The following is an 18392-nucleotide window of genomic DNA, read 5'->3' on the forward strand; positions in this document are numbered from 1 at the left end:
CTCCTCAACTCCCATTGGGATTTATAAATATCCAAGTCCAAGGCTGTTTTTATTTGCATTCTCCAAGATCTCTTTTCTGGAGATGTGTTTGAGTCATTGGTCTCTGGCTTGTATTGCTACAGAACTGATGAAAGTCCGAGATCTCAATCAAAGGCTTAACAATAATCCTCTATTGCCCTAATTCTTCTCAGAAAACATCTCTCCCTGACAAGCACAATCTTTAAGCTTTTACTTCTTTCACTGCTTAAAATGTATTTCCTAATTAGAAGGAATTGTTTCCTTCTTGCCTCTTTGTGCCTGAAGAAGGATGTATTTATTGGAAGGCATCTCTCTGTCTCTTTACCTTGCCTGACACTCAGGACCAGCTCCAGGCATCAGCGAAGGAAGCAGGTGCTTGGGGCGGCCAATACCAAGGGGCGGCACATCCAGGTCTTTGGCGGCAATCCGGCGGCAGGTCCCTCAGTCCCTCTCTTTCTCTTTGAGCTGCTGCTGAAGTGCCGCCAAGGAGGAAGAGAGGGATTGAAGGACCCGGCGCCGTATTGCCGCCGAAGAATGGAGCAGCACGATTGAGGTGCCGCCGATTGCGGCTTTTTTTCTTCTTTTTTTTTCCTCTTCGCCGCTTGGGGTAGCAAAAAAGCTGGAGCTGGCCCTGCTGACACTGTGACTGTGATGACACTTTTAACAGATACAACGCACCAGCCTAACACTCTTCACAATCAGCCTATTTCCATTCATGGCAAGATGCAGTAATAGCTGGAATAACCATGAATCAGAGTTTGTATCCTTAACATAGGCACTGACTCTTGAGCACAATATTACAATTTAAAATTCATTTTCCTATTCAGATACAGTAACTCCTCACTTAACGTTGTAGTTATGTTCCTGAAAAATGTGACTTTAAGCAAAACCATGTTAAACGAATCCAATTTCCCCATAAGAATTAATGTAAATGGGGGGAGAGGGTTAGGTTCCATGGAAATTTTTTTCACCAGACAAAAGAAATTATATATGTGTGTGTATGTGTATATACACACATATACTGTCTGTATGTGTGTGTGTATATATATGTGTATGTATAAGTTTTAAACAAACAACTTAATACTGAACACAGCAATGATGATTGTGATGCTTGGTAGAGGCGATGAAGTCAGAGGGTGGAAGAGGGTTGGATATTTCCCAGGGAATGCCTTACTGCTAAATGATGAACTAGCACTTGGTTGAGTCCTCCAAGGTTAACACATTGTTAATATAGTTTCACATTCTACAAGGCAGCACAAATGGAGGGAGGGCAGACAGCATGGCAGACAGAGACACACACACTTGTGTGTCTCTGTCTTGTGTGTGTGTGTGTGAGAGAGAGATGTGCATTGCCCCTTTAAGTATGCTGACCCCACTCTAAATACATTGCCTTTTTAAGTAGATCAGCAAGTTGAGACAGCAGCTGCTGCCTGCAACTTCCCTTTGGCCTGAGCTGTGTCATGTCCCGTCCCCCCCCACCCCGCTCTATGGTGATGGGGTAAGTGGGGGGCAGGAGCAGGGAGGAGGGGGATACCCTGACATTAGTCCCCCTCTTCCCTCCGACCCTCCCCCCAGCTGCACAGCAAGCAGGAGACTCCTGGGAGCAGCTCCAAGGCAGAGGGCAGGAGCAGCACACAGCAGTGCGGGGAGGGACAGCTGAACTGCCAGCAATTGATAGCCTGTTGGGTGGCTGCTGCACAGGGAACTTAGGGGAGTGGGGAGCTGACAGGGGGGCTGCTGGTCCACCCTGGTTCCAAGCTCCCACCAGCTAGCTCCAACGGGCTGCTCTTCCTGCAAGCAGTGGACAAACCAGGCGGCTGCCAAACAACATTATAAAGGGAGCATTGCACAACTTTAAACGAACATGTTCTCTAATTGATCAGCAATGTTACAACAAAACAACGTTAACTGGGACGACTTTAAGTGAGGAGTTACTGTACAGTAATGCTTCCTCATACTAAACCTGACCAGAATTTTCAGACAAGGCTTTTAACCGGGATTAGAATTAAGGATGTGCTAATATTTTTTATATATATATAAGCTCTGCAATAGACCCATGCAGTGGAAGAGCATATGAAAGGAAGTTGTATACTATTTTTAATTCATCAATTGCCCATCCCCATGTGAGATGCAAGCTCCAGTTCCTCAAGGTGCTTTAAGCATGTGCCTAACTTTAAGCACATGACTAGTCCCATGATTACTCTCATGTTTCAATTTAGGCACATACTTAAATATTCTGCTGAATCAGGCCTTCCGACAGTACCAATTTACCTGCTGACCCTTTTTATTGTGATAGCAGCCTGGGAAGCATAACTCTCAGAGAAGTGGTTTGTGATAAATTGCAACATAAAATTATGTAGATTAGTCAAGATTAGGAAGACAAGGAGATAGGTGTGGGCACTAGGAGCGTGTGGGGTGCTGCAGCACACCCTGGGTCCTGGCTGCCGCTCCCGGCCTCAGCTCGGCAGAGCGGAGATGGACAGGAGTAAGGGGGCTAGCTTTCAGCACCCCCACTATTAAAAATGTTCCAGCGCCACTGGATGAGGAACTTCAGTAGCAGGATGTAAGAGAAGAAGATAAATAACTGAGCAATGTTAAAGCAGATGAAATTCAGCATTGACAAATGCAAGGTAATCCATATTGAATGGAACTCTATTTTTACCCATGGATTGGGCCTAACACAGGCAGAAAATTTGTGAACACCTAAATAAAGTTGTATGCCCACTGTGTAGCAGGAGTAAAAAAAAAAAAGTGACAAAGCAATAGGCTGTAAAAGGAAGAGCATAGAGAATAATATGGAAGATATAAGGACATCAATTCATATCCTATTCAGTTTTGATCAGCTCTCAAAAAGGACATAGCAGATCCAGAAATGGTCCAGAGATGGGCAATGTGAATAATTAGAGGCATGTGGAAAGGGGCTTTCACTCTCAGAAAGATCCTCAAGTTACCTAGTTTAGAATGGAAATAAGTAATAAAGATAATAGTAAAATTAATAAAGATGGCAAAGTTACTAAAATGACGAATGTGACAAAAAAGCCAGTTGGACAGTTATATTTGTTTATGCTCTGTCCCATTGAATAAGAAGAGGGCATGCATGCACACACACAAAAGTTAAATGGTAAAGAAAATAAGTTTTTATAAAATATCTAATTAACCTGTGGAACTCACTGCAGCAGGATATTATTAAATTAAATTGTTTAGTGAAGTTAACAAATAGGACTAAGAAGTTTATATGAATAACAATAGCATTTTCTATTATGTCTAAAATTACAAACTCTTCATACTTGAGAATAAAACTTTATTAGCAGCTTTATTATTAAAGACATTTCCTTCACTATATATTATACAATAAGCAAGATGCCTTTTGAAGGGGTTTTGCCTTTCTTTTGAATTATCCTGTATAACCCAATGTCAGAGACACCATACAAAACCTGATTGACCATTAGTTTACTCTGATGCAGCAGTGTGCTTTGGGAATAATACTGTCTCCTCTTATGAATAAGAAAGTCACTCTAGGAAAGAGAAGCTATACTTTGGAAATGGCACCTCCCTAGAATTGATATTGACAATCTTGGTACTTGTAGTTCAATGCTAGGTGTTTGTGCTTGTGTTAGTGAAAGAACCAAGGTGGCAGCTCAAAGGGATAAAGCTCCTTACATGTTGGTGTCAAGGGGAGAAGGCACAGTGTGCCTCAGCTGGGAGTGCTGAGAGCCCGGGCTGTCAGCTCCATGCCTAACATAGGTTGACTATATGTGTAGTGTTGACAAGGCCTAACTTTCCTTTATCCTATGACTGCGGGGGTGTTAATTCCCACTTTATTTTGAATAGTTTCTTGCAATATGTGTTAATTTCTTATACTTAATGATCTGATCCACTTCATATTTAGCTGTGATACTCTGAATACTCAGCCTTTCCCAGACCTGAAGCAGAGCTCTGTGGAGCTCAAAAGCTTGTCTCTTTCACCAACAGAAGTTGGTCCAGAAAAAGATATCATCTCACCCACCTTGACTCTCTCATATCCTGGGAGCAACACAACTACAGCACCTCTGTATGACTGGACTGGCATGGGCAGCAGGGCAGAGCTGAACTGGGCCCAATTACATCTGTGAAGCAGACAGGATTCTTCAAAGATGCAAGCTTTAGACAGGCTGCACTGGTGGTGGTGGCAGAAAAGGACCAGCTGGACCAACAGTAGCTGTGGAAATGAGTTGGTCACTGGATCGGCAACAGGGTGGACTCCATAGCCAGGCAGGTAGAGGTGAGCCGAGCTGAGCTGCCTTTTATAGCTGAAACACCAAGCTGAGTCCGCTGGTCTGCACCTCAGGATGGGACCCTGGCCAAGCAGCTGTAACAGGAGACTCAAGGACCAGTGGAGAGGAGACGCCCCGGAATGCTCTGCACTATCCTGACATGGACTGATATACAGTGATTGGAGTACCAGATAGGGGAGGATTTAGATAAAGTCCCTGAAAGTTACTGTGGATTTTCTTAATCTTTATTTGAATATATCTATGCTGTAAACCAAGTGCCCCGTATTCTGTTGTTTGTGTTCCCTTCGCTTTGAACAGAGAACCTCTGTTCCAAAAGTATCAAGAGTGCTTGATGGGGAAGAATTGTCCCAAAAGGTTGACCAGGGAGGGTCTTCTTTTATTTTATTTCTTTTTCCCCAGAGCAGAGATACAAATGACTCTGGGTGGGAGCTTTCAAAAGGAGATCCTGTAGCCTAGATATTTTGAACCCGGCCTTATTGCTGCCACCAACTCCTGGTAAAAGGATTAAAGTAGTTTAAGTTTATTGCCATTTGGCAACATTTCTTTAAAGGCTCCATCCCAACCTCTAATTTTTAAAGATCAATGTTGTATGCTCTGGTTTTTGGATGACTGCATTCTGGGGACATAAACCTCATATATGCACATGTAAACATCTCTATGCTCAGATTACGTAGCTAGCCATGTAACTACCCAATGTACATGTCTAAATGCTACTTGCACGTGTACATTATTGCTTCTTGGCAGGGCCGGTTCCAGGCACCAGCTTAACAAGCAGATACTTGGGGCAGCCAAGGGAGAGGAGCGGCACGTGCGGCAATTCGGGGGCGGCAGATCCCTCACTCCCTCTAGGAGCGAAGGACCTGCCGCCGAACTGCCGCCGCTGATGGTGGCTTCCCCCCCACAATTGCCGCCACCGATTGCGATCGTGGCTTTTTTTTTTTTTGCTTGGGGCGGCAGAAATGCTGGAGCCAGCCCTGCTTCTTGGTGCCAAAAAAACTGATTGCCCCAGAACTAACATGCAATTCTAGATGTGAAAAGGCCCAGATTCTTGGGTTCAGTCAAGTTGTGCTCAATGTAAGACTGGGAAAGTGAGGAGTAGAAGTTGATGTCTAAGTTACAACAGTAAGTCCCCTTTAAGATCCTAGAGCCTGCTGGAAGTCTGACTCTGGAAGTCAGAACAGCCTAAAGCCTGCTGTAAATTATGGTTGGCTGCATGTGGCCACCAAGGACTATTCTGGCAGCCAGGATATTGGTGCGTCAGACATGCTTCTTCGTGGGGTGGAATGAGGAGGAAGCATGGAGGATGATGACATAGGAGTTGCTATGGCAGCCGTACTCCCCCAGACAATTTTCCCATGCCACAGGAATCCTCTGGTGGCCAGGTCCACTGGGTTTAAGCCTTCTTAGCACTATGGGACCTGTGAAATGCAGGTTTAGGCCTGGTCTACACTAGGAATTTACATCGATATAGGTATATCTTTCAGGGGTGTGAAAAATCCACACGCCTGAGAGACATAACTATACTGACCTAACCCCCAGAAGAGTTCTTCAGTCAACCTAGCTACTGCCTCTTAGGGAGGTGGCTCGCACTGAAGCGCCGCAGGTCTGTTTTTTAAATGTGGACAGATCCTTAGAGTCAAGAATCCGCGCCTTACAGTCTACTCTGGACAATGTGGCCAAAGCTCCTACTTCACCCAGCCTTTGTATTTATAAACTACCGATTAAATTAAAAATGTTTCTGAGTTCAAAACCATTTAACACATATGCTATAATGTACTGGTTAAGAAAAACAAATACATGAGCACTTTTTCTTCTAACTCTTGGCACTGTATCTGTTCTCTGCTAGCCCTGTATTCCTTTTTTCCACGGAAGTGAGAGCCAGACTACTGTTTTATCACTAAAACAACAAGGAGTCCGGTGGCACCTTAAAGACTAACAGATTTATTTGGGCATAAGCTTTTGTGGGTAAAAAACCTCACTTCAAGCTGGTGGAAAGAGTCAGCTCTCTTTCAAAGCCAATTGTACTGTAAGATTAGGAATAAAACATTTGCAAAACTAGATCTTGTTCTCTTCCCCAAAGAATAAGATAGTCTCTCTAGTATCACGAGAAATATAAATGCAAACATCACCAGCTGCCCCTGCCATTCCAATAAACTAGACAAATATTCCCATTGTACTCTGAAACTCCAAAAAAGAAATATAATTTGACTCCCACCACTAGGGCTAGTTTGATCTAGTGCACAATTTTTTATATTACCATTTATATTTAATGCACTCTCCCCTCATAAAGTACTCTCAGATTCAGCAGAGAAAAAAATAAGTGCTTTTATTTCACATATTCCCACGTCCAGCCCCACCCCAGCCTGGGGGAGGGGGTTTAAAGCAATCCTGATCAGTATCTGGAGTGCCTGCTCCTGGGTCCCAAACTGAAGGGAAGTATAAGTAGTTCAGGTATTAATTTAATCAGGTATCTGAGGGGCACAAATGAAAGGGGCGTTCCCCTAGTTTAAATGATTGCATTCATGCTTTGTCTACACCAAAATAAGTTATCCGTCATCTAGATTGCATGTCCTCAATGAAAGGCTCCATTAGTCTCTGTCATTCCAACACATGCTTTATTTGCAATTTCCAGTGCATGGAATATATGAATATAGTGCAGGACTTTCCCTCTGAGCTTTTAAGCTTCTATCAGAATTGGAAAATTATTTTAAAAACTGAATCAGTTGAGTCAAACTAAATTTATGGCATGCAGTGACCTAGGGTAACATTTTACAAAGCACCTAAGTAACTTAGGAGTCTGAGTCCCATTTTCAAAAGTAACTCAGGCCCAGTCTACACTACAGACCTATATCAATATAACTACATCACTCAGGGACGTGAAGAAACCACACCCCTGAGTGACGTAGTTATATCGATCTAACCCCCTCCCCCCCATGTAGAGTGCACTATGTTGGCGGGAGAGCTCCCAGCTACAGTTTCTCAGGGAGGTAGATTACTTGCACTGATGGGAGAAGCCCTCCTGTTGGTGTAGGTAGTATCTACACTGAAGTGGTGTCATAAGTGCCAACAACGTGGGTGCTCCACGGAAAAAAATTAGTGGGTGGTTAGCATCCACTGGAAGCCAGTTCCCCCTTCCCAACACCTCCCACCTGCCTGCTGCCCCGCCAATCAGCACCTCCCTCTCCCTCACCATCCCAATGCCTACCACCTGCCGCAATCAGCTGCGTCACAGCATGCAGGAGGCTCTGGGAGGGAGAAAAGTGGGGATGGGGCACTTTGGGGGGAGGGTACGGAACTGGGCGGGAAGAGGCAGGGCAGAGGTAGGGACTTGGGGGAAGGGGTCGGGTGGGGGCGGGGTCTGGGGCAGAGCAGGAGGTTGAGCACCCCCCGGGCCTAGAGGAAGCCGGAGCCTATGAGTAGTGTAGCTGCACCACTGCAGTGTTTTAAGTGTAGATAAGCCCTATGTTTTTACATCAATTTAACTAAATCAGTGGAAAGAATGGTTTTGTTAAATTGGTATGCTGCCCTCGCCTCAGAGCTATCAATGAATGAAGGCTTGTCTACGCTTAAAATGCTGTAATGCACTGCTGTAGTGCTTCTGTGAGGACACTTACCTTCATGGATGGGAGGGGTTCTCCCATCGGCATAGATAATTCACCTCCCTGAGAGAACAGAATTCTCCCATTGACCTAGCACTGTCTACACCAGGGATTAGGTCGGTTTAACTGCGTTATTAAAGGGGTGTGGGTTTTTCACACCCCTAAATGCCATAGTTTCCTAGTGTATAGGAATATATAGGCGGGAATATTGAGTTAACTCTATGCAAGGAGTACGCAGTTCAGTACGCAAAGGGGCAATTCACAAGACTATGGACCTCACCAGAATCAGAAATTACTCAACAGAGTTCCAGCTAGCTCAGTGTCTGTGTTATCTTTGCTTAACAATTAAATTGTTGGGAGTGTATTAACTCCCCTGTAGGATAATAAGCTCTTATCCAACTCTGCAATGGCCTTGTAACTAAAAATATGTTCTATGTAGTAATTATTTTAACTTGTTAGACAGTACCAAAAGTTTTCTCAGAAGATAGTATCAGTGTTTGGCAGAAACATGCTTCCAAAAACTAAACTAACTCAAGAAGTTTCCAGGGACATATTTACATATATGGATGGAGACTTTTACCCAGTTCCAAAATATAACAGACTAGTCATGCAACAGTTTTCTTTGTTAAGCATAAACATCCTAAAAATACTGGGAAGGTTCACTGAGAGAGATCCTGAAGAATGGCCTGATACTGCCATCAGATCTGTATGGGCAGACTTTTGTGACTGTAAAGAGCCACACTGAAGGTACGGGGGCTCTATGCAGGTGCAAGGGACTACCCACATTGATCCAGTTATAGCATTGAAGCCTTAATATTCCAAGATTTGGAACATCTAGAAAGATTCTGGTTGACTCAGTGTCAGGTTTTGATACACCTTTCTTGAAACAACTGACAATTGTGGGGTTTGAAATTGAAAAAGAGGCCTGAAGTGGATGTTCGCAATTTTCATCAGTAAGTCCAGGATGAGATGTGTTCCCTGCAATTCTTCTTATTCCCAGAGTGACGTTATAAATTAGGGCCACTGCATTAGTAAAGCACAAAAACTTTGTTAAAATAATATCCTAACCTCTCATCCAGGAAAGCAGTGAGTATATACTTAAATCCATCCCTATTCTGGAAAATTGATTTCAATGGGATTTAAGCATGTGCTTGCAGTTAAGCATGTGCTTATGTACATTCCTGAACAGAGCTGCTTTCCTGAATCAGGGCTTTAATGTCTGCCAAAACAATCCATGAAAGCAGAGAATTCCAGCAGGCTAAGACTTCTTAACCCTTAACCTATTTTAGCTTGCTTAGTGGTTGCAGGAAGTTGCAAAGGTTCTGGTGTTCTCTCAGACCTTACCTAAGCTGATAGTTACACACTGCAAAGGAATTAAGACTGTAGCTTTAATTTTTAAGAGACAAATTCTGCTCACCTTACTTGTGTGAGTAGTGCAGTAAGTTTTTCTACTTTGACAAAGAAATTACTGGTCTTGTTCCCTTCAGTCTAAGCCAGAACAATCACTCAATTGCTAGTAATGTGGCTTCCTTTTAGTACATTATTATGATATGATTGAGTATGATAGCATTAATAGTGAATTCCTTATCAGAAACTGACAGTGCTTCAAACAGGTCTACCGTAGATAATACAAAGCTGGGATATCACTCTCCACTGGTGAACTTTTCAAACACACATACAGATAACTGAGACTCCTTTAAAAGCGTGAACTTTAAAGCTTCAGTCCTCAAAAGACTTAGGCATATACTTGAAGTCAATAAGGCTACTCACAGCGTGTTTAGACGTGTTTAAGTCTTTGTAGGATCATGGCCTAAATGTGATGACTCTCTACAAATTTTTGGAATTTGGCTCCACAGAGCTGACTATGTTTTTATCATGCTTCCTCAGCTGACTGAGACAAAGTAAACATAGCATGGATGAAAGCTAAAAAAATCTCCAGTATATTAAAAAATTGAATTTAGTGTTTCCATGCTCTTACATTATTGTTGCTGAGATTTGTTCCAGTCTGAGCACCAGTAGAGTTAAAACAAACTTGTCCACTAGGTGGTGCCATTGCACAACATCAGCAAAAGCAACTGTACAACATACACCAAACTTAAGAGTTCGTTTACAGCTAGCATTGTGAAATATTTTGGATGAGTTATTTTTTTTTTTTTAGATTTTCATACCCTTTCTTTTTAAAATTAGACAAGTGGCAAGAATTAACCTCCAAAGCCATATATAGAAAAAAGAAACAATAAATACAACAACAGGATGTGAATTTATTATCTTTGAAATATGAAGGTGCTTTTATCCAAGAGTTTACAAACTTTGCCTAGCACCTGTTAGAATTTAAAAACAATATTTTTGTCCAGTGAAAGTGCTAATTTTTCTGCTAATGAAATGAAATACACATTCAATGACTAAAACTTTGATGCAAACTATAAAACAAACAAACTTCAAATGTTGCCTAGTTCATACCAAGGCACATGCACATTTTTATTATAAAAATTGGCCATAAGGTAAAATTTTCAAAAGTGTCTGTGACTTCAGAGCCTAAGTCACATTTTTAAAGATTATTCAGGGACAGATTTTCAAACATATTAGGGGCCTAACAATGCAGACAGAATTTTAGGGTGACCATATTTCCCAAAGGGAAAATGGGATACCGTGTACAGCTTGCCTGAACCCTCCCCCACATTCTGCGTGGAGCAGGCCTGAGCCGCTCACCTGAGCCCTTCCTCCCTCCGTGTGAGGGTGGGATCCCTGCTCACCTACACCCCATGTTCCTGTGCACCGCACCCATTTACTCTTGATCAAGTTGGCAAGAGCAGATGGGACAAATGCCCACTTTGCCAAAAAACGTTGGGATGGCCGGGACAGGGCTTAAAAAAGGGAGTGTCCCAGCCAAAATGGGACGTATGGTCACACTAAGACAGGTGTCTCGTGGGAACTGCATGGGAATTAGGTGTGAGACATTTTTGAAAATCCCTGTAGATAGGCATCTAGATAGCTTTAAAATCTGTCCCCTAGGGATTTAGAAACCTAAGGGCAAAATTTTCCAAAGTGACCATATTTTCAAATGGGAATTAGGAACTTTGGGAATGTCTACACAGCATTTTGGAGCCTGTGGGAGCAAGCCTTCCAGCCTGGGTCAGCAGACCCGAGCTACAACTTCAAGGTGCTGTTTGCACAGCTATTTTTAGAGCACTAGCACGAGCCCTGCTACTGAATCTGTTGACTTGGGCTGGGAGTCTCACTCCCGTAGGCTCCAAAATGCTGAGTAGGCATACCCTTAAACACTTTTGAGGATCTAAGCCTTAGGAGCCTGACTCTATGAAAGACAATGGGACTTAGGCTACTACGTCTAAGACATGGGCACTACAGCGGCAGAGCAACGGTGTTGTAGCTATGCCACTGTAGTGTCACAGTTTAGACACTTCCTACAGTAACAGAAGGGGTTGTTTTGTCCACCTTCCTAAGTAGTGGTAGGTTGAGGGAAGCATGCTTCCATTGACCTAACTCTGTCTACCTCAAGGATTAGGTGAGCATAACTACAGTGCCAAGGTGGGGTGAGCGCACCACTGAACAATGTGCTATATCACTCTAAATTAAGTGTAGACTAGGCCTTAGACGTCTACGGGTACGTCCAGACCACCTGCCATATCGGTGAGTAGTGATCGATTTATCTGGAATCGATATATCGCATCTCGTTAAGACGCGATATATCGATCCCCGAATGCGCTCCCTGTCGATTCCAGAACTCCACCAGAGCGAGTGGCGGTAGCGCAGTCAACGGGGGAGCCGCAGCCATCGATCCCGCGCCGTGAGGATGGGAGGTAAGTCGGAATAAGATATGTCAAGATATACGGTATTCCCGTAGCTGAAGTTGCGTATCTTACATCGACACCCCCTCCAGTGTAGACCAGGCCTTAGTGTCTAAGGGTGTGTTTACATTGTAATTAAAAACCTGCAGCTGGCCCACGTCAGCTGGCTTGGGCTCACTGGGCTCAGGCTAAGGAGCTGTTTAATTGTGGTATAGACATTTGGGCTCGGGCTGGAGCCCAGGCACTGGGGCCCTGCAAGGGGGAGGCACTACCAAAAATCTTACAATTAACCTATCTGCATCTTTAGATACCTAAATACATTTACAATCTGACCCAAAGTCTCTCTGGTTAATCTAGGACAATGTCCATATTGCTCCAAATAGAATAGAAATATACTGGACCAAATTTTGGCACTCTCTGGTTTTCTCCCCAAAAAGGTGATATTATTATTAATTTGTATTATCGTAGTGATTAGGTACACTTATAAGCTGCAAAAACAACATTATTTATGCACCTATGTGAGGGCTACTATTGGTATAATGGATTTAGGTCAAGTTGCATATCTATCCTAAAACGTGCAGATCATGTTCCTTGATCACTGATATACAATCTAAGAAACCAAAAGAGGTTTGAATTCAATACCACTGAAATATAAAGAAGACATTTCATTAACTGTACTGCAGTCTTTGCTTGTCGGTCTTGAGGATTTAGGCCCCGAGCCTGCAAATATGTACATATATTTAACTTTAAACCCATGCGTATGTATTTGCAGGATCATTGTCTTTATTGTGAAATTATCCACAGGAGGCCTCTGATAATGTTACCTGAGTGCATTACAAACTTACTGGGGAAAATTATAGATTCTAGTAAAGCAAATTTCATATTACTGCCTCCCTTTGTTTCTCTTGCCTGTTGAAGTCAGGAAGGGACTGTCTGATATTAGATTAACAAAGAGAAGGTTCAGGGTGACTTGATTGCAGTCTATAAATATCTACATGGTGAACAAATATTTAATAATGGTGTCTTCAATCTAGCAGAGAAAGGTATAACATGAGCCAATGACTGGATGTTGAAGCTAAACAAATTCAGATGGAAATAATTCATGAAGTTGTACTCTAGAAATTATTTTGAGGCAGTTCTATGACCTGTGTTATACAGAAGTTCAGACTAGATGATCACAATGGTCCCTTCTGGCCTCGGAATCTATGAATCCGTATTGGTTGGGGCCCCAGTGTGCTAGTGGAATACAAATAGTCAGTCATAGTAATAGCTATTAAAAAGAGCTATACCCATTGCAAAACATTATGTAACTCAGATTTCATTTACTGTGCTTTCCCTCTTTACATAAACTTCTCTCGGTTTACCATGATGACTGAAGCAATACTGTCAATATTTCTTCAAACACATAAATTGTTAATTTCATCAAATTGAGTGACAATATATATTTGGGAAAAACATATTCAACATCGGCTTATCCCTCTGGTAAATCACAAACATTTGGGGAATGTCCAGACTACCCTTTAAAATATTGTTAACTATCTTGTGTCAATAGGCAATTAACACACGACTAAAAGGAATACAAACACAACAAATCTAAGTGCTGTCTTGGACACTTAAAAGTGAGATTTCCAAACATACTGAGCATTGGCCTAATCTGCTCAACAGAGATAGGCTATGTCTACAGTAGAGAGTTCACAGCGGCACAGCTGTACCGATGCAGCTGTGCCCCGGTAAAATCTCTTGTATAGCCGCTCTATGCCAATAGGAGACAGCTCTCCCGTCGACATAATTAAACCACCCCCAACGAGTTGGTGTAACTTATATCTCTTAAGGGTGTGTTTTTTTCAGACCCCTGAGCAACATAAGTTATATCAACATAACTGGTAGTGCAGACATAGCCTTAGGAAATTTAAGGAAGTTGTAAAGAAGGGAATTACATCACTTCAGTTGAGCAGAGTCTGCCAATACTTTAGTATGAACATGCCCGGCAGCCCTGCTGGACCAATACCCTTAATCAAGATTGAGATCCTTCAATCTTTTCTTGGGCAAAACTCCCATTGTTTTCATAGATTTGCCCAAGTAAGATATGCAGGACACTGTCGTAACTTATAGTTAAATTTATACACTGTTATTTTTCATCTGTACTTTAGTGTAGTACTGAGGGGGTGAAAACATTATCTATTACATTCTTTACAGGTACTGGGGGTGGGGGGGAAGATTAGTTGTAATTATATCCTGAAGCCCTTGAACAATATTATATCAGACACACAGTTGCTGCAAATATGTTTACTATATTCACACATAAACCAGTAGGGGCCCCCAGTTATCTAAATAAATACACACAGTAGTTTTATCTCATTAATTTTCTATGAAATTATTTATTTTGGAGGAATGGCAGTATGGAATTGTGTTCCCACTTCTTCTCTGTGTACAGGAACCTTTCTTTGACATGGGAAATACATGCTTTAGTTTTCAAATTTTGCATCTATTGCATGGCAAGTGTAATAACAAATAAAGTCACTTTTTTTCACATTCAATCACTATTTTATTGCAGCAGTTTCATCCATTTAGGGGCCCCAGGGTTAAACTGTTGCATTATATTGCTTTTGTAATACAGACTTACATCCAGAGTGTCTAGTTATCCAGTACCATGGGTCTTGAACCCTGGTCCAGAGCTTGACTTTCTGGTATCCTGAACTGGCCCGACTCTGGTTATCAATCCATGGTTAATCTCCCAATTTTGTGTCCTGCTTCTGATCTCCTGGTGACTCTCAGTTTTACCCCCTGGCCTGTTTCAGACTCTGACCTCCCAATATCTAACCTGGCCCAACTCCTGCTTTGACCACTAGGTCAGACTGCCCACATTCTCAAGCACAGATTAGAAGTGTGTTAACATAGTGTTTAAATACAATGTAGGCATTCAAACCTAGGGTTCCCTAACACAGGTCAAGTGACTCAAGTCCACTAACCCAGGCCTTACGTTGCAGTGTAGACATGCCCATAGTCTTCAACTTGACCTTCTAACTTGTGTGTAAACTACAAACTGCTAAGATTTTTGCCTCATGCTAGTTACTGTGTGTTAGCTAACATGAGGTAAGAACACACCTTTTTTTCTCGTGAAGATACACCCAAGATCTTGTATCTCAGCTGTCCTACATTCTCATCCCTCTTTTGAGTCATTTCACTTGCCAAGGCGTAAAGTTGGTCTAAAAGTGAAGCCGACATAGCTATGTTGGTTGGGGGTGTGAAAAAACCAAGCCCCTGACCAACATTGCTATGCCAATCTATCCGCCAGTGTAGACACAGCTATGTTGATGGAAGAATGTTTCTGTTGTTGTAGCTACCATTGTTCAGGTAGGTAGTGTTCCTACAGCGACGGAAAAACCTCTTCTGTCAGCGGCTGTGTCTACACTATGGGGTGATGCCTGCACAACTACGGTGAGGTAGCTATGCCAGTATAGCGTCCGTAGCATGACATACCCTTATGGTCCTGCCAAATTGCCAGAAAGTCCTGCTGTGTGAGAATGCTTCTCAGCCCCTGTACTGCTGGGATCATTCAATTTTCTCAGACTGGTGTGATGTTCTTCTCCTCAGTCTGTGTATGTTATAGCTAGAAGGAGCTCAAGTGTTATGGGTTGTATGAGCAGTGTTCCCACGCAGCTGGGATAAGACAGAATGAGATAGAAGAAGTGCTAAGAGGCAGAAGATATAAAAGAAAGGGGGAGAAGAAAAAGAAATAAGAAGGGAATAACCATTTAGGGAAGCCCTCATTCTTTTATCTGAAGAAGAAGCTGAGTTTGTCCTTTGGCGAAGCATTAGGTAAAAGCAGGAAACAATATTTTTTTAAATATACAAAATGCACTCATCTGCCTTGAAGACTAACTCTATAACAAGTTTGAAGTTTACAAATTGACCATTTCTTGGAGTTATGTGAGCCCAAAAGTGTTTTGACTTTTATAAATGGATGGATTTGTGTTTAATTTTGTTTTTTCACTTGTGTAACTCAAAAATGACTCGAGTTTGTTAAAACATTTCAGAGTAATTCACCCATGGGCAAAATTCTCAGAAATAATTCTGCTTAAAATGAAATGTTTTGAAGAAGTATCGAGTGTGTAAAAATAGGGGTTTAGATTTTATATTCCTGGAAATCAAAAAGAGCAAATTTCAGTTTCGGATTGTATTAAATAGTGTTAGTTAATTTTTAAACAAAGAAATAGGCTTTTTTCCTTTTGTAATCTTATTTAAAAAGTTTTTAATTTTCAGCCAAACCTTTATAGCTCACATTTCAAAGGGACAAGTCAGAAGCAGTGTGGTATCGTGAAATGTACTTTTTTTCCTAGTGTAAAAGTTGTTAGTTCAATATCACTTGAAATACAGAAGCCAGGAAAGGAAATGTAAATGTAAAGCCTCAATTCAGTTTACTAAAGTGAGGGTCTACATTGGTTAGTCAAATGGTGAGTGGTAAAGATGTATCTGCTAGGAGCCAAGTATCCCATGAAGCCTAATTCTGGTTATAAAAGTGCAGTTTTCAAATCAGTGTGATCTCAATGCTGATCAATAAATAGAAATTCGATAGGACAGCTGAATTTGGAGAGTTTGGGGTGTATTAGAGCACCTGACAGCTAGAATTAATCCACAGCACAGGGGTCTAGGGCATTATTGTTTGTTTTGCTTTTGTTGCTTACTTCATTTTGTATTGTATTTTACAACTGCCAGCTAATGAACTGTGCAATCTGTAAAACATTAATCCTGGTGTCAAGTCAGTTTTGTAAATAAGGACCAATGCCTCAGTTTAAAGGGAAAGAAAAATGTGGGGAAGGATATGGTAGTTTACATTGGGAAGCTGAAATATATACTGTATATAGAACTGAAATTCTACCTTTAGCACAAGACTATATTATCACTGTATTTTTATTCACCCCATTGAGACTGCCTCGTCCAACTGGACAATAGTCTTTTAGGGTATTACAGCTGGACTATGGGTCTTGTTGAATTAGGACTCCCTCTTGCTAGCATTGTTAAATCAAGTATTCCCAAATCTTTACCTCCCAACAGTCCTGGGTTTCAGGGGCTGTCCCACTTTGAACCTCCAAACACCTGTTCCAGTTGAAGAGCAGTTTGCCCTAGGCCCCGGTCTGAGAGGGCCCCCAAACCAAGTGGCATTGTGACCTGGCACACAAGGTCACAACATCACTCAAAGTTTGGCCTGTCTGCCCCGCAGTCTCCACGTATGGAGGGCTGGATGGGTCAAATCTGATGGCGCTGAATCCCGCTTAACACACTTGAAATGGTGAGAAGTATGCTAAATTACTGAGTATGCCAAACTACAATAGAATGAAAAGTGCATGATAGGTAGGGCAACATGAAAAGATTAATTATAAACTCATGCTAATAACTGGTAGTCATGACTGCTGAGTGTTTTAGTAGTAGCTGCCTTTCTTTTATATCTAGTGATGCTAGATTCTTTGCAGCTACTTATAGACCAATATGGCACACTCCTTCTATACACTACAAAAATCCAGTTCTCTTAAAATCATCTCCAGCAGTTTTAATTTTATAAACTATTTTTGATTCCTTCTAGCTTTACTGATTTTTATTTCCAGTAAGTACAGACCCCAGTACTACATGCAGTGATTCAGCAATAAAATTATCAATGTAGTGGTGAGAGAAGAATTACTTTTTCTGGCCAAAATATCTGTTTATACATCTTAATAAAACAGGTCAATTCTGTACAGCTGTATCACATTATGTGCTCCTGTTCATCTTACTGTCTATCACCCCTAAACCTCTTTTTTAGTTCAGTTTTGTAACTGGCAGTCTTCTGTTTTATAGTTACAAATATGGTGAATTCCTCCTCCCCAAAAAAATCATCTTAACCCTAATGTCTAATATTGTCTCTGAAAATTGTCTCATTGTTTCCTTGTATTCTCCTATCTGTTGTTCTTTGTTTTATACTTAGCTTGTAAACTATATGGGACAGGGACTGTCTTTTGTATGTATAACATCTAGCACAACAGGGTCTTTATCCATGACTAGGACTCTTCAGTACTACGATAATACAAATAAATAAATAATAATAGTTACACCAGGCCTACTACATTTCCCTCACTAACAAAATGGTTGAGTTGATATGATCTTGCCATCAGTTTGACCTCTTTCTTATCCCATGATTCCACTACTTACTTTGGAATAGCTGACTGGTTCAGATAACATAACCAACTTGCATCTTTTTTGAGGTTCCAGAAAGTTAGCTTTGGTCCTGATTCTCCTGAAATACTAATCTTTTGGGAGTATTGTGATCAGCCCTCATTTAGCCTGCCTGTGCATGCTACATTCATAGGGTGAACATACATCCCGTTTTAGCCAGGACAGTCCCTTCTTTGAGCCCTCTCTCAGTTATCCCAACTTTTTTGGCAAAACTGGGCATTTGTCCTTTTTGCTCTTGCCAACTGATCATCATGCACCAAATGCACAGTTTTGCCAAAAAAAATGGGGTGCGACCTCCAGTAAGGAGCAGAGGAACATGCCGGGAAGAGGAGGGCAAGCAGAACGCCAGCCCTGTGCAAGAGGGAGGGCTCTGGAGAGCAGCTTGGGCTGGGCCATCCCCACGTGGGTGGGCAGCAGGGGAGGCTCGGACCAGTCCCACACTTGGGGGGGGAGAGAGGGAGGCGTCGGACCTGCCCAGAGCGGGTGGC

General features: G+C 42.0%; 1 long non-coding RNA gene across 5 annotated transcripts in view; it reads right to left on the bottom strand.

Moving 5' to 3' along the window:
• Positions 1-18392, bottom strand: part of LOC128844105 (uncharacterized) — a 67724-nt gene that overhangs the window by 48208 nt on the left and 1124 nt on the right. The gene's annotated exons all lie outside the window — the stretch shown is intronic.

The sequence above is a fragment of the Malaclemys terrapin genome, chromosome 10 (genome assembly GCF_027887155.1).
Source record: "Malaclemys terrapin pileata isolate rMalTer1 chromosome 10, rMalTer1.hap1, whole genome shotgun sequence".
Classification (NCBI taxonomy): Eukaryota; Metazoa; Chordata; order Testudines; family Emydidae; genus Malaclemys; species Malaclemys terrapin.